Source organism: Monodelphis domestica, chromosome 1, assembly GCF_027887165.1.
Source record: "Monodelphis domestica isolate mMonDom1 chromosome 1, mMonDom1.pri, whole genome shotgun sequence".
Lineage (NCBI taxonomy): Eukaryota > Metazoa > Chordata > Mammalia > Didelphimorphia > Didelphidae > Monodelphis > Monodelphis domestica.
In genome coordinates this window covers 162,155,045-162,168,905 of record NC_077227.1, presented here as the reverse complement: position 1 = coordinate 162,168,905, position 13,861 = coordinate 162,155,045, and the positions used below count along the sequence as shown (strand labels likewise).

Here is a 13,861-nt window from a genome sequence, read left to right as displayed (position 1 = left end):
GCATTGTTGCTGTTCATCCTTCTTTGTTGAAGAGATCCAATGACATCATGCGGTTCTGTTTTGATTTGCTCATGAAATTGATTTAAGGGAGGTAGAGTTGCACAAAGTCATCAGCCTCACTCTTCCAGGGTCATCAAAGTCTGGTGGCTGGACAAAAGTCAAGATGACTGGCAATGGCCAGTGGATGAAAGTGGATCATCTTGGTGTCTTTGAGTCTGTCTAAACTTCAAGAAGGAAGCAGATGGTGGGGATAATACAGGACTAGCTTTGGGAAAGGAAGAACATGATAGGACAAAGGGGCAAGGGATCTGTGAGAAGAGGGCAACACTGAGTTGGATCAGCTAATCATAGGGTCAACGCCTGAAAAAGGAAAGAAAGTGAGTTCAGAGAAGGAGTAATAACCTGAGAAAGTAGTGAGAGGTGGTCATGGTAGAGGGGAAAGGGTAGAGGGCTTGGAGAGGGTATTGTAAAGATCCATAAGAAAGAGGATGTGACAGAAATCATAAAGACAATTGAAAGAGGGTCTATAGATATGTTCCCCAAATCCTGGGCACAACAATGATTAGCCATTCTTTCCCCTTCATCCTATATTTCCAAGCTTGATGGAGATAAATGTACAACAAATTCAAGGCTGTTCTGCTTTAGAAGTGAGGGTGGGGAGATATTTGGGGCAGGAGTAAGCATATGGAACTTATTCCCTAAAGGTGATATAGGCTGAAAAGAGAAATGGGTTCAAAACCCAAAAAGAGAGGTTCACAGACAAGAAATCCCCAGTGGGTTAAAAGAGATGAATGCAGGGCAACTGGGTAGCTCAGTGGATGAGGAGCCAGATCTAAAGACGGGAGGTCCTGGGTTCAAATCTGGTCTCAGCCACTTCCCAGCTGTGTGACCCTGGGCAAGTCACTTAACCCCCATTGCCTAATCCTTACCACTTTTCTGTCTTGGAGCCAATACACAGTATTGATTCCAAGATGGAAGGTAAGGGTTTAAAAAAAAGAAAGAAAGAAATGAAGGCAATAAGAGGCATGTTCCTAACCCTTGAAGATGGCTAAGACAGCCCTAGCCTTCCTTAACTATGCCTTAGGCTTCTCAGGAATGGGTTCTTTGGATGAAGAGATTTCCTCAAAGAGATTCTCAGAGATCATGGGGCCAAGGATAAAATGTTGAACTTCGAGTCATATCTTAGTAAATCAAGTTCTCTGAAGCTCAGTTTCCTCATTTGTAAAACCTACACTATCTCTCAGAATACTTACGAGTTGCAATTAAAATCACATATGTAAAGTGCTTCACAAATCTTAAGGCCCTTTATAAATGTCAGCAGTGATGGTGATAATGTTCTGGATGAGAATGAAGTTTAGAAATCTGAAAGGGGATGGAGGAGAAGAGTTTAATACTTCCACTCAGCCAGACTAGAAAACGTGGCCCTGTTTCCACTAAAGCGTGACTCTATATGGCTAGCTCATCCACCCCACATATCTAAAGCTCTTTTGTGGAGTTCCCCAAAGTGCTCCCAGCCTGTTTCTTCTGGACTGTTGGGCTAACCTCAGCTCCAGGGAACAAGGAAGGGAGTGGGGGAAAACCACGACCAACCTGTGCAGACTGTTCTGGATGTTTCACATCTGAACACTTACAAAAGAACAAAGTTGGCTGAAGATCCAACATTTGTGTTTCAAAAATATGCCATATCAACAATTACCTTTTCCCAAGTGGAACATTTTTTCCCTTTTCTTTTCGCATTCTTCAGACTTGTTTTTGGCATTTGATGCAGAAAAACAATCGAGGTGCCGAGGGCCAAACTTCCAACCAACCTCCCCAAACTAAAGTTTGTGTTTAAACTTCATGTATATTTATACATACAGCACACAAATGTAGCTGTACATAATGTGCCCATTTCTAGCTCTGTTCTGTTTCTTTCTTTTGCAAAATGGAATGAAGGCATAAACACCACCCCCGTGCAACTGCACACAAGGTATCTATATGACGAAAATAAAATCCCCCGGTATTTATACAACAGATTGCAAGCACATACACACACAGCACATAGCCCCACACATATTGCAAACAGGTGTAATGTGGGGGTGGGGATGTAAGTAAATGGGATGCCCGTGTGAGAGGTTGGTGAAAAGATAAGCGTAGGGTGTCCAGGGCCTATGGAATCCACCTCCCCTTACCCATGCCTGCCTTGTTCTATTCCAGGCCCAGCAGCAAATGCTGCCAATTAGGCTGCATGAGGTGGTTGGGGCTGGGCTCCCTGTGTGGGTGGAGACAGGCCCTAAGGTGGGGGCCCTGGGGAAGTGATGAATAGTTAAGTGTCAGCAGAGGGGGAAAGAGCCAGGGTGGGCACATTCAGGAAAATGGGCACGATTCTGTCCTCTTCTATCTGGTTGGGTAGAAAATCCCTTTGGGATCAGGAGCCTGAGTTTCTTAGTATTTTATCTTTTTTATTCTTAGTCTTCTTGAGTATTTTATTTTATTTTTGAAAATTTTATTTAATGAATTGATTTGGAATATTTTCCCATGGTTACAAGATTCATGCATTTTCTTAGTATTTTATCTTTTTTATTCTTAGTCTTCTTGAGTATTTTATTTTATTTTTTAAATTTTTATTTAATTAATTGATTTGGAATATTTTCCCATGGTTACAAGATTCATGCACTTTCCCTCACTTCCCTCTATCCACCTCTAGTACCCAACATGCAATTCCACTGGGTTTTACATGTGCCATTGATTCTTGAGTATTTTAGTTTTTTAGTTTTTGCTTTTTAGTTTCTGCTTTGGAGCTGGCTTAGTTGTGTGATCATAGGGAAATAAATCATTTCTTCTCTGCTGGCCTCAGTTGCCCTATCTGTTAAATGAAGGGTTATATGATCTGATTTCTACAGTTCTTTCCAACTTCTGATAAAGAGGTAGACTTGGAGTTAGGAAGACCCCAATTTGAATCCTCCCTCAGATACTTATCAGCTTTGTGAACCTGGTTAAATCACTCCTCCATAAAATGACCTTTTGACTCCAGATCTATGATTTGATGATCCCAAGAAATCATAGGTAGGTTTTTGGTTGAGAGTTTACCTAGCACAGTAGAAAGAGCATTAACCAAAGAGTTCAAATTCTGCTGCTGATACCATTTGGGTGACTATAGGCAGTTCACTTAATGTCTTTAGTCCTTCTCTGCAAAGTGAGGAGATTTGACTAGACAAGTTTGAGCTCTATTCCAGCTCTATATCAATTAGTTTAAAACCAGTAAACCTTTTAAATATACTTTTAAAAAATCAACATTACATTCTGTCTTAGTAACAGCTTTAAGACAAAAGGTTAAGGGCTAAGCAAATGGGGTTAAGTGACTTGTCCCAGGTCACACAACTAAGAAATGTTTGAGGCCAGATTTGAAACCAGATCTGCTATTCTTAAAAATATACTGTTGAAATATTCTTGGATTCCTAATGGAAATCCTTTTGCTGAGGAAAGTTATATATATATATATACATATATATATATGTATATATATATACACATATACATATATATACACACATATACATATATACATATATATATATATACACACACACATATATATATATATAAGCTGCAGCCACTAGTACAGTAGTAGGCCTTAAATGAGTACCAAAATAAAACTCATCACTTCTAGAGGAAATACTTGATAGGATGAAGAGGAGGAAGTTTCCATCCTCTTGAAAAGCCAAGTAGAATATTACTCCTTTTCACTGGAAAAAAATAGTCATGGGGATTTTAGAGCCCCAAGAGGAAAAAACTAACGTACACTGTTGTTTTTAATGAATAGTTCCGTTTTTGGTAGAAGAGTACAATTGGCTAGAGTATGTATATTTTCCCTGATATATTGGTTATTCTCAAAATATGAGTACTTGAAGGTAGGGACTGTTTCATTCTTGACTCCTCAGAGCCTTGCACTGTGCCTGGCTCATAGTAGGTGCTTAATAAATGCTCACTGATGGAGTGATTGATTCAGACCTGGAATAAGACCATCCCTAGGTCTCAGGCCATCTAACTGGCACCACCATCCACCTGGCAGCAGAGACTGGAATTTGGGGTGCACAATCTTAAGGTGAAACAATATAAACTTTAAGAAGCATGCCTTGTGAACCCAGCTTAGTCTAACCTTTGAGGATGGGAGTCTGCCTATTAGAAAGGAGGTATGAAGGAAGACCCCGTGAGAAAAGATTTCAGCACTGCCCTGTGAAAAACTCATGGGGAGAAAGAAGGCTCTTTAACCTCCTCGAAGCATCCACCTCCTTGTCACAATGTGACCAAAAAAATGCTCCACCCTGGACAATAGTCCCCAATGATGAACAGTTAGTTCTTGAAATTGTATTTTCAAATTGAAAATTTTCTATTTATGTGTTTTACATATATTTTAATATTTATATTTTATATTTCAGATTCAATTTTGATATTCACATTCCTCATCCCCAGTAAGGCCAGTCACCAAAGCCAAATCTTTATTATTGCTCAGATCTCTTCTTGGACAGACTCTGTATCCAGACGACAGGGCAGCATAGAATGTGATGATGAAGGATGCAAGACCATGAGGGAAACATGGCCTCCAGGCTGACTGCTTGTCCAAGAGAGCAGATACCAAACTACAACAACAATGACAATGATAATAATAAAGTAGAGAAGTAGGAAAAACCCCAGACCTCTAAAGGAGTGCAGCTGCGAGCTTCTGGGAGCTTCCCCTGCCACCCATTTCCTCATCCCAATCTTCTTCTACTTTATTTATTGCAGGTCACAAGAGGATTGGTCTGGTCTGACCAGAGGACCCTAGCGCTAAAGGAAGTGGTGGAGCGCAGGGGGATGGACCATTAGGTCTGGGGTCAGAGGACCTGGGCTTCCATCCAGGGCTCCGCTCTGCTACTTATTATCTCTTTGACCTCAGCCAGCCCTTTTAACTTCCTCTTGATCTCGAGTTTCTTCCTCTATAAAAAGAAGGAGGTTGAACTAGACCAGGGGGCTTAACCTTTTTTGTGGTTCAGGGACCCCTCTGGCCATCTGGTGAAGTTTATCAACCTCTTCTTAGAGTAACCATTTTCTTTTAAAATGCATAAACTAATGCATAGGATTATAAAAGAAACTAAAAGTAAAAATAGACTCTCTCTCTCTCTCTCTCTCTCTCTCTTTCTCTTCTTCTCCTCTCTTTATTTATACATATTATATTATATTTACATATTATGCATTTTAATATTTATATTTTATATTTATATTTCAGATTAAAAATTTATATTTTGAATTCATGTCTCTCTCCTCTTTTCTTTCTCCTCTTTCTCTCTCTCTTTCCCTCTCTCTCTCCTCTCCTATCTTTCTCTATTTATACATATTACATTATACTTATATATTATGTATTTTAATATTTATATTTTATATTGATAGTTCAGATTAAAATTTTATATTTCAAATTCTCTTCTCTCCTCTTTCCTTTCACCTCTTTCTCTCTCTTCTCTTTATTTATACATATTATATTTATATATTATATATTTTAATATTTATATTTTATATTCATAGTTCAGATTAAAATTTTATATTTCAAATTCTCTTCTCTCTCCTCTTTCCTTTCTCCTCTCTCTCTTTCCCTCTCTCTCCTCTCCTCTCTCTATTTATACATATTAAATTATGTTATGTATTTTAATATTTATATTTCAGATTAAAATTTTATATTTCAAATTCTCCCCTCTTTCTCTCTCTCTCTCTCTCTCTCTCTCTCTCTCTCTCTCTCTCTCTCTCTCGCTCACTCTCTCTCTTTTTCTCTCCCCTTCTCCCCTTCTGTCTGTCTCTGTCTCTGCACACACACATTTTTTCCTCATTCAGTTTCATAGTTCCCCAGGAATTTATCCATGGGGTCTGTGGCAATTAAGAATCCCTGGCCTAGATGATCTCTACGGTCCCTTCCAGTTCCAAATTTATGAGCTGGTACCTGCTGGGCCTGAGGGGAGTCCCTGATGCTCCTCTCTGGCACACAGCTCTTCCACCTCATGCTTATTGCTAACACTTATCTCCAGTGCACAGTCCCAGCTGAGCTCCTCCATCCCCAGCTTGTTGTTAACACTCATCTCCGGTGCACAGTCCCAGTTGAGCTCTCCTACACCCCATGCTTGTTGCTAATGCCAACAGCCAATTAAACCCATCTCACCATAAAGACCAGCTCCCGGAAAAGAGATATTTCATAGGACCAATTGGCGCGGACTCGTTGTGGGCCAAGCCCGGAGCCCATTGGGTCTCACATCCCTGTGATTCTTTGCTGTGATGCAGGCCAGGCCAGGGTGAGTGTTCTGTCTAGAGGGAGACAAAAACAACCCTAAACAAACATACAAACAAACCTAAAAGCTTAGTAGAGAGATGCATAGTGATTCCAGCTCCCATTACTCATGTCTATCCCTCTGGCACTCGCTTGTACTAGAGCAAACCAAACCAATCTGACGATCCACCTGGCTGCTCTGACAATCTCCAAAGCCCCAGCAGTCCCTGGGGCAGCTACCTGACAGCATCCCATTCTCCCCTAGTGAAAAATGCTGTTTCCTCTGGTGGTGACTGACAGGGAAGGAAGCAGCAGTAATCATCGCTGTTCGTGGCTTTGAGCTGGCAGACCTCCTGCGGGCTGGGGGCTTTGGGGAGGGGGAGCCTAGAGAAGGATCACACAGGCCATCCCCACAGGCTGAAAATAGGCTCCAGGGGCTTTGCCACCCTGAGAGGCCACCGCAATGCAACTGGACCCAGTTTTCCACAACCTAGATGCGAGGTGGGATGCTTTGGTCCCATCTGCTGAAATGTCTTCTCTCCCTTTGCCTTGACAACCCCTACCCATCCTCCGCGGTCCAGTTCAGGACCTTTTCCAAGGAGCCTCTCCTTACGCCTGCAGCCCCCGACCATCTCTTTACCCTCCTCTCTGCCTTGATTATCTCTTGTGCTCATTGGGCACTTGGCACATTCATGCCAAATATGGCACTGTTTTTCCATCTATATTTTATTGATGTGTTTTGCTTTAATATTCTCAGCATTTACAGATGACTCCCACTTTGTGACAGGTCGTCTCTAACAAAGTAGGACAATTAAGCAAAACTAATTATACAGTGACCTTATCTGGAAATGCATGCACAATTGCACATCTGTAATACCTCTAGACAAAAACAACAACAACAAAAAACCACACACACAACTGAAATCTGTTTTCTCCCCTCACCCCCTTCCTGCCACAATCCATTGGGGAAAAAAAAAAGAAAGAAAAACAAATTTCTTGTAACAAATAAGCATAGTCAAAGCAAAACAAGTTTCCTCAATGAATTTAATTCCTAGCCTTCCCACAAATGTGCAGATTTCATTTTTCCCATCTAAACTATAAACTCTTTGAGGACAGGGACTCATCTCTTTTCTATGTATTCTGGGTCTTTCATAACACTTGGTCTAGAGCTTAACCCATAATAAATTCTGAACATGTATTTCTTGGGTGATTATTATATTAGTGTTGGTTCTTTGGGTTATAGAAACATTTGCTACAGGAGTCCTTTAAGCTGTGAACTCTTCTGTTCTATTTAAAAACAAAAAGAGAGGCAGCTAAGTGGCTCAGATGGTAGAAAACCAGGCCTGGAGATGGGAGGTCTTGGGTTCAAATCTGATCTCAGGCAATTCCTGACTGTGTGACACTGGGCAAGTCACTTAACCTCTCTTGCCTTGGAACCCATACTCGGTATTGAGTCTAAGACAGAAGATAAGGATTTGGAAGAAAAAAGATTTTGTGTATAAAAATTTCATTATTTTTTTTTCCTAGGAAGATTAGTATTGACTAAGTAAAATCAGCAGGTGGTGGGATTTTAGAGGTACCAAGAACTTTTCTCTGTCTAAAAAAGTATGGTTCTCATTGCCTATAAACATATTAATAACCCACTTATATAGTATTACTCACTGACATTCAACCATTAGAAATTCATACCTTTAGATATGAAGACTTTCAAGACATTCAAATGCTCCCTATAAAATTATAAATGCCCTGAGTGAAGAACTGGGGGAGGTGGGTGGGAAGAAAGGACCCAGAGAGGAACATATCTGTTAAGCAGTTATCAAGCACCCCATTGGCAGGGATTAGTTGACAGGCACCCTATACCAAGGCTTTATGGACCAAAAGGCAGGACAATTGCCTGGGCAGAAAGGAGGAAAGTAGGATATCCAAGAGAGAAGTATCCTGGAACAGGAAATGTGAGGACAGCCAAATGCAAAATGTGATGATTTCATACTTTCCTTAGAGACTGTTCCTATTTTTAGGGGCAGAACTTGAGACTACCTGTATGAAACCGATCCAGTCATTACCCCCAAGCCATAGGTCACAGGGGTCTTAGGAGGAATTCCATTTGCTGTAGCAAATTAGAAGTAGCTGTGGCTTGATGGGGAAGAGTGCTGGCCTTGGAGGCTGTTAGATCTGAGTTCAAACTGGCCTCGGACCCTTCCTGGCTAGGTGGCCCTGGAAAAGTCACTTAACTACTGATTGCCTGACAAAAGGATCCAACTAGATCCACTAGAGAAGAAAATGGCGAGCCACTCAATATCCTGGCCAAGAAAACTGCATGGATAGCTATGGTCCATGGGATGGTGAAGAGTTGGATGTGACTGAACAAAAAAATAGCAAATTGGATCAGAATTGACAAATAATAAATAAATACTTCAAAAGAATTGTGACTTCATTGGCATGTGGACTCAGCCAATAAATAAATCAACCAGCATTTACTAAGCACCAACTATATGATAGGCACTGCACTAGGGACTGGTGATACGGAGACAGCAAGGCAGTCCTTTCCTTCATGGTGCTTGAGGGAAATGGTATGAACATGTAGAAGTCAATATAAGGGGATGAGAAGGGATAGATGGGAGGTATTAACAACCCTTCTATGCTTTTGTTATTGTTTATTTGGATTTGACTCTTGTGTGACCTCACCGACCATAGCTCTCCATACAGTTTTCTTGGCAAGGATACTGGAGTGGTTCGCCATTTTCTTTTCCAGTGGATCCAGTTGGATCCTTTTTGTCAGGCAATAAGAGGTTAAATGGCTTGCAGTTTTTACAGCTAGGTAGTGTCTAAAATCAGATTTGAACTCTGGTCTTTCTTATTCCAGGTCCAATGCTCTAACCATTGAGTCTCAGCTGCCTCTTATCCACCCTTTAGCAAATGGTTTTATGAGTTGTGATCAAAATGCTCATTATTAAATTAGAGCTATATGGCTGGGTAGGACTTTCAAGTCCTAATCCCTCATTTTACAGGTGAGGAAACTGAGGCCACAAGGAGTGAAATAACTTGCCCAAAGCCAGTTAACTAGCCCTCAGAAGACAATCCCTGCTCTCCAAGAGCTGGAAGTTTAATAGAGAAAGTAACATGTAAATAGCTATGTACAAACAGGAGATATTCAGGATAGAGCAGATAATCAGCATAGATTGAAAGGAACAAAACCAGGCCTTAAGACTTCAAACCCAGGGCCTTCCACTGATGGCATCCTCTGTGTGTAGATAGGTTAGTCTTCCTTCACAGACATCCAATGAATCATGGGCCCAACTTCAAAGACTTTCCACTCCAGAGGATATATTATATAGCTTGTGCTTCATTGACCTGGTCTTAGAGAGCCAGGTACTGCTATTACAAAAATTGGGTTTTTAGCCTTGCTTTTGAAGTCAGAAAACCTGGGTTTTGACCCTAGCTCTACTACTTCTTGGCTATCTACCATGGGCAAATAATTTTCCCTCTAGGAAGCTCAATTTCCTCATCTGTAAAATAGGAGAATTGATATTCTATGATTCTTCATCTTCAACATGTATTCTCTTTCCAGTGTTACAAAGGTCTGAAATCTGGCTAGAAAGGAAAATGGTTTTTGAAGAGGGGGATAGGGGTCACTTATTAGACAGTCATTTAACCCATTATCCTTGACCCTTTAAGAAAAAAACAACAACAACAAAACATTTTATATGTGTGGGAAGGTATATATAACCTCTACTATTCATCAAATCCCTGCTTCATAGCACTGTCCTTCCCCTTGTGTTTGAGGAGCACCAGTTGGAAAACACATTAAATATGCCAAGTGTTATGAAAAAAAACCAAAACCATTCTGGTTTAATTACAGTCTGCCTCTGACCTTTATTAGAGAGGGAAGGAGGGAGGGAGGCAGGGAAGGAGAAAGGAAGGGAGGGCAGAGGGAAGGAAGGGAGGAAGGGAGGAAAAGAAATAAGGAAGGGCAGGAGAGAGGAAGGGAGAGGAGGGGAAGGAGGAAAAAACAACAAGGAAGGAAGGACAAGAGGGAGAGAAGGGAGAAAAAGAAGGTTAAAACAGGACCCAGAAGGAGAAAAAAGAAATGAAGGAAGGGAGGGAGGGATAGAGAAAAAAATAAGAAGGACAATAGGGAAGGAACAAGGGAGGAAAATAATGTAAAAATAGGACCCAGAAGGAGGAGAAAAAATAAAGGAAGGAAAGGTGGAAGGAAGGAAAAGAGGGAGGAAGGAAGGAAAGGAAAGGAAAAGGAAGGGAAGGGAAGGGAAGGGAAGGGAAGGGAAGGGAAGGGAAGGGAAGGGAAGGGAAGGGAAGGGAAGGGAAGGGAAGGGAAGGGAAGGAAAGGGAAGGGAAGGGAAGGGAAGGGAAGGGAAGGGAAGGGAAGGGAAGGGAAGGGAAGGGAAGGAAAGGAAAGGGAAGAAAAGGGAAGGAAGGAAGGAAGGAAGGAAGGAAGGAAGGAAGGAAGGAAGGAAGGAAGGAAGGAAGGAAGGAAGGAAGGAAGGAAGGAAGGAAGGAAGGAAGGAAGGAAGGAAAGACAGAAGGTGACTTTCTGCCAGATGGAGCCCCCTTTCTGAAAAGTAATCATCTGCTTTACATTGATAATGGTTTTCATGATTTTCTATGTACATACATAAAAATATTTTCCCCTTGCTAGCCAGGAGGGACTTAAAAAAACAGCCTGATTTTCTCCCTAACCCTTCTCCAAAATTCTTATTCATTTCTATTAAAGGCTTAGTTCTTTGCAAGAAGAGTTGATGTAAGATACACACAGAGAAAAGGCTCAGATCTGGTTTGTCCAGCTGACCAAGATAACTGCTTAAAAAAAAAAATTAAAGCCCAGATTCGTTGGAATGGATTCCCACCGAACCTTTCTCCCTGGACAGAGTGCGAGGGGTACTGATGGGCCAAATGCCAGCCATCTAAGCTGGCCTAGAAAGGGGTAATTTCAGAGACAATGATTTAGAGCAGAGTGCAATGAGGGCTGGAGGAGGCGAGGTAGCTAGCTGTTCCCCACGGCGCTCATTAAGGCTCCATAGATTGCTTTTTCCGTCTCCCTGCTAGCCCTCTAAAGTGCCTGTTATTAATTCATAAAAACACTGCGAGAGTGATTGAGTCCGATGATTACTGGAGCAGGCAAACACTAGAGACGGTAAAATATTCCATGTCTCTCTATCAGGCCCTCTGGAGCACGAGTTTGGGGGGAGGATGTGGGAGGGGGGCGGAAAGGAAAAAAAGGAAGAAAGGAGGGGGAAAAAGTGTCGTGAAATATTAATCAGAGCGGTTTGCCCCCGGGGCCAGAGATGCGAAGCCATGCAATCATTGTAGCAAGAGTTACCCGGTGACATGTATTTGAGAAGCTGATTATTGCGGGTAAACACACCTAAATATTCTGGATGTGTGGATTTCGCCTCTGGTGTCAATGTGAAAATCCGATTCCCTTATCATCGTTCTGCAGGCAGGGCCCCAGGGGGACCCGCTGACAAGGCGCGGGCAGGATTTGGCTGAAAGGCCTGCAAACGGAAAGGGCCCAGATATGGATGGCTTCAATTGCATTCAAAACATTCGCCACGGGGGGGGGGGGGGGGGGGACCGGGGGGGGGGGACCAACGGGGATGGGAAAGAGGGGGAAGGGAGAAGACGGAGAAGTGAGGGGAGAGGATTAGACGGGCTTGGAAGAGAAGGGGAAGAAGGGGGAGGGAAGGAAATACGGAAAGGGAAGACGGAGAGATGAGCAAATGGAAAAGGGAGAGGAAGGATCTGAAAAGGAGAGAGAGGACCAAGGAGAAGAAAGACGGCTGGGGGGACGAAGGAGACGAGGGAGATGAGCAGAGATAAAGGAGGAAATGGAGGTGGGATAGGGAAAGGTGAGAAAGAGAGATGGGGAACAGGAAGAAGGGCGGGGGGAAGGGGCAGAGGGAAGTAGAGGAAAAGGAGGAAGAGAAGAAGAGAGCAGGGAAAGGGAAAGAAGAGAGGAAAGAAAGGGGGGGGGAGGGAAGAGCGGGAGCTGGGTCTATAAGGAGAGAGGACGGGGGAGAAAGAAGGCTGGGGGAACGAAGGAGAGGAGGGAGATGAGTGGAGATAAAGAAAGGGGGAGGGAAAAGGGAAAGGTGAGAAAGGAAAGCGAGGTGGGAGGCAAGGAGAAGGGCATGGGGAAGGGGCCGAGGGAAGCAGAGGGAAAGGAGGAAGAGGAGGAAAAAGAGAGAATAGGGGAGAGGGAAAGGAGAGAAAGGCGGGGAGGGGAGGGGCTGGGTCTATAAGGAGGGAGGGGAGAAGAACCCAAAACAGATGGTTGGGGTGGTCCAGAGATTTTGTGGGCACTTCGGGTCTGGGCTGGCGGTCACGATCTCTGGAGCATAATCGACGGCTTCCGGACACATAGGGGGGTTGAAACAATTAATAGAAAATGATCCCAAAGTGACCCCCTTGCGCCTCTCCACGAGATTTCTAAGCACCTTCTCTGCAGTGCCCTCGAGGTACCCGAGTTTAAGTTTTGGGGCAAACAAATCTCCAAATACCTCTATTGCATGCTGGAGGGTATACTGAGGATAGCCTGGCTGTCCTAGGCAAGAACGGGACATTTGCCCAGGAAGCTCTCCTCATATTGCTGTGCGAGAGCTTGATGCTTTCTGGTTCGGGAGGGCGTCCACTTAAAGAATTACCGGGCTCCCACGAATCTTTAGGAGCACCCGAAGGGGGTGGGAAGGATGCTTTCTCCCAGTCCCAAATAGCTGGCACGAAGAGTGTGAGGTGGGCGTAATCATGTTGGAGGGTACTTTATCCCTTATTCAAAGGCAATAAACCCTACATCTAAGAAGGGTGCTGTTAATTAGTGGTGCCTTTAATTTTTCAAATATAATAAAATTTTATAGAAGCCTTCTCTCTTTTCATTACTCTGGAAACAATTGGGTGATCGAGAAATCTTGACAGCCTGGACAGAAGGAGCAAAGCCCTGATGGGCACAACAGAGAGGGACTGTTACTGTTTCCCTGTGCATTGACAAGTAGCCTGAGAGGAAAGGGAAGGAGGAGCCTTTGCTAGGGAGATTGAATTTGAAGGTAGAACTTTAAATAGGAGAACTAACAAAGATTTTAGTGACAGACCAGTTCAGTCCTCTCATTTTACAGATGAGAAAACTGAGGCTTAGAGAGAGGAAGTGAATTTCCCAAGGTCACACTGGTAGTGTTTGTAGGAAATTCAAACAATTTATTCAAGTCATCTGGCAATGCCATACTAACCCAACCCCTTTATTTTACAGATTTGGAAACTGAGACCAAGCAGGGATGAAATGGCAAGCTAATTCACAACAGAATTGAGAAGGGATTCTATGACACCAATGCTTTTCCTGCTATTACTCTGATCCCCTTCTTAAATCAATTGGAAGGTTTGTCAATAAATTTTCCAGTTTCTGAGTGCCCTTACCAGGAGAGAGACTGGGCACTTGGTAAAATTGTGAAGCTGTCAATATATCTTTCTTTACCACTTTCCAGTTCCCCAGGAATTTAGTACTATTATGCTGTCCCTTAGTTTCCCCTAACTTCCCATCCCCACCAGCCCACACTGTCTTATTTCAACATTGTTCTTAATTTTCTT

General features: G+C 42.8%; 1 long non-coding RNA gene across 1 annotated transcript; it reads right to left on the bottom strand.

The window, feature by feature from the left end:
* Positions 1 to 4,415: 4,415 nt before the first annotated feature.
* LOC130458880 (uncharacterized) lies at positions 4,416 to 11,776 on the bottom strand. Its single transcript, XR_008918246.1, has 3 exons — positions 11,652 to 11,776; positions 6,164 to 6,306; positions 4,416 to 4,619 (listed from the first exon to the last, which is right to left on the bottom strand). It is a non-coding gene; the product is annotated as an uncharacterized LOC130458880 (long non-coding RNA).
* Between the last annotated feature and the right edge of the window lie 2,085 nt (positions 11,777 to 13,861).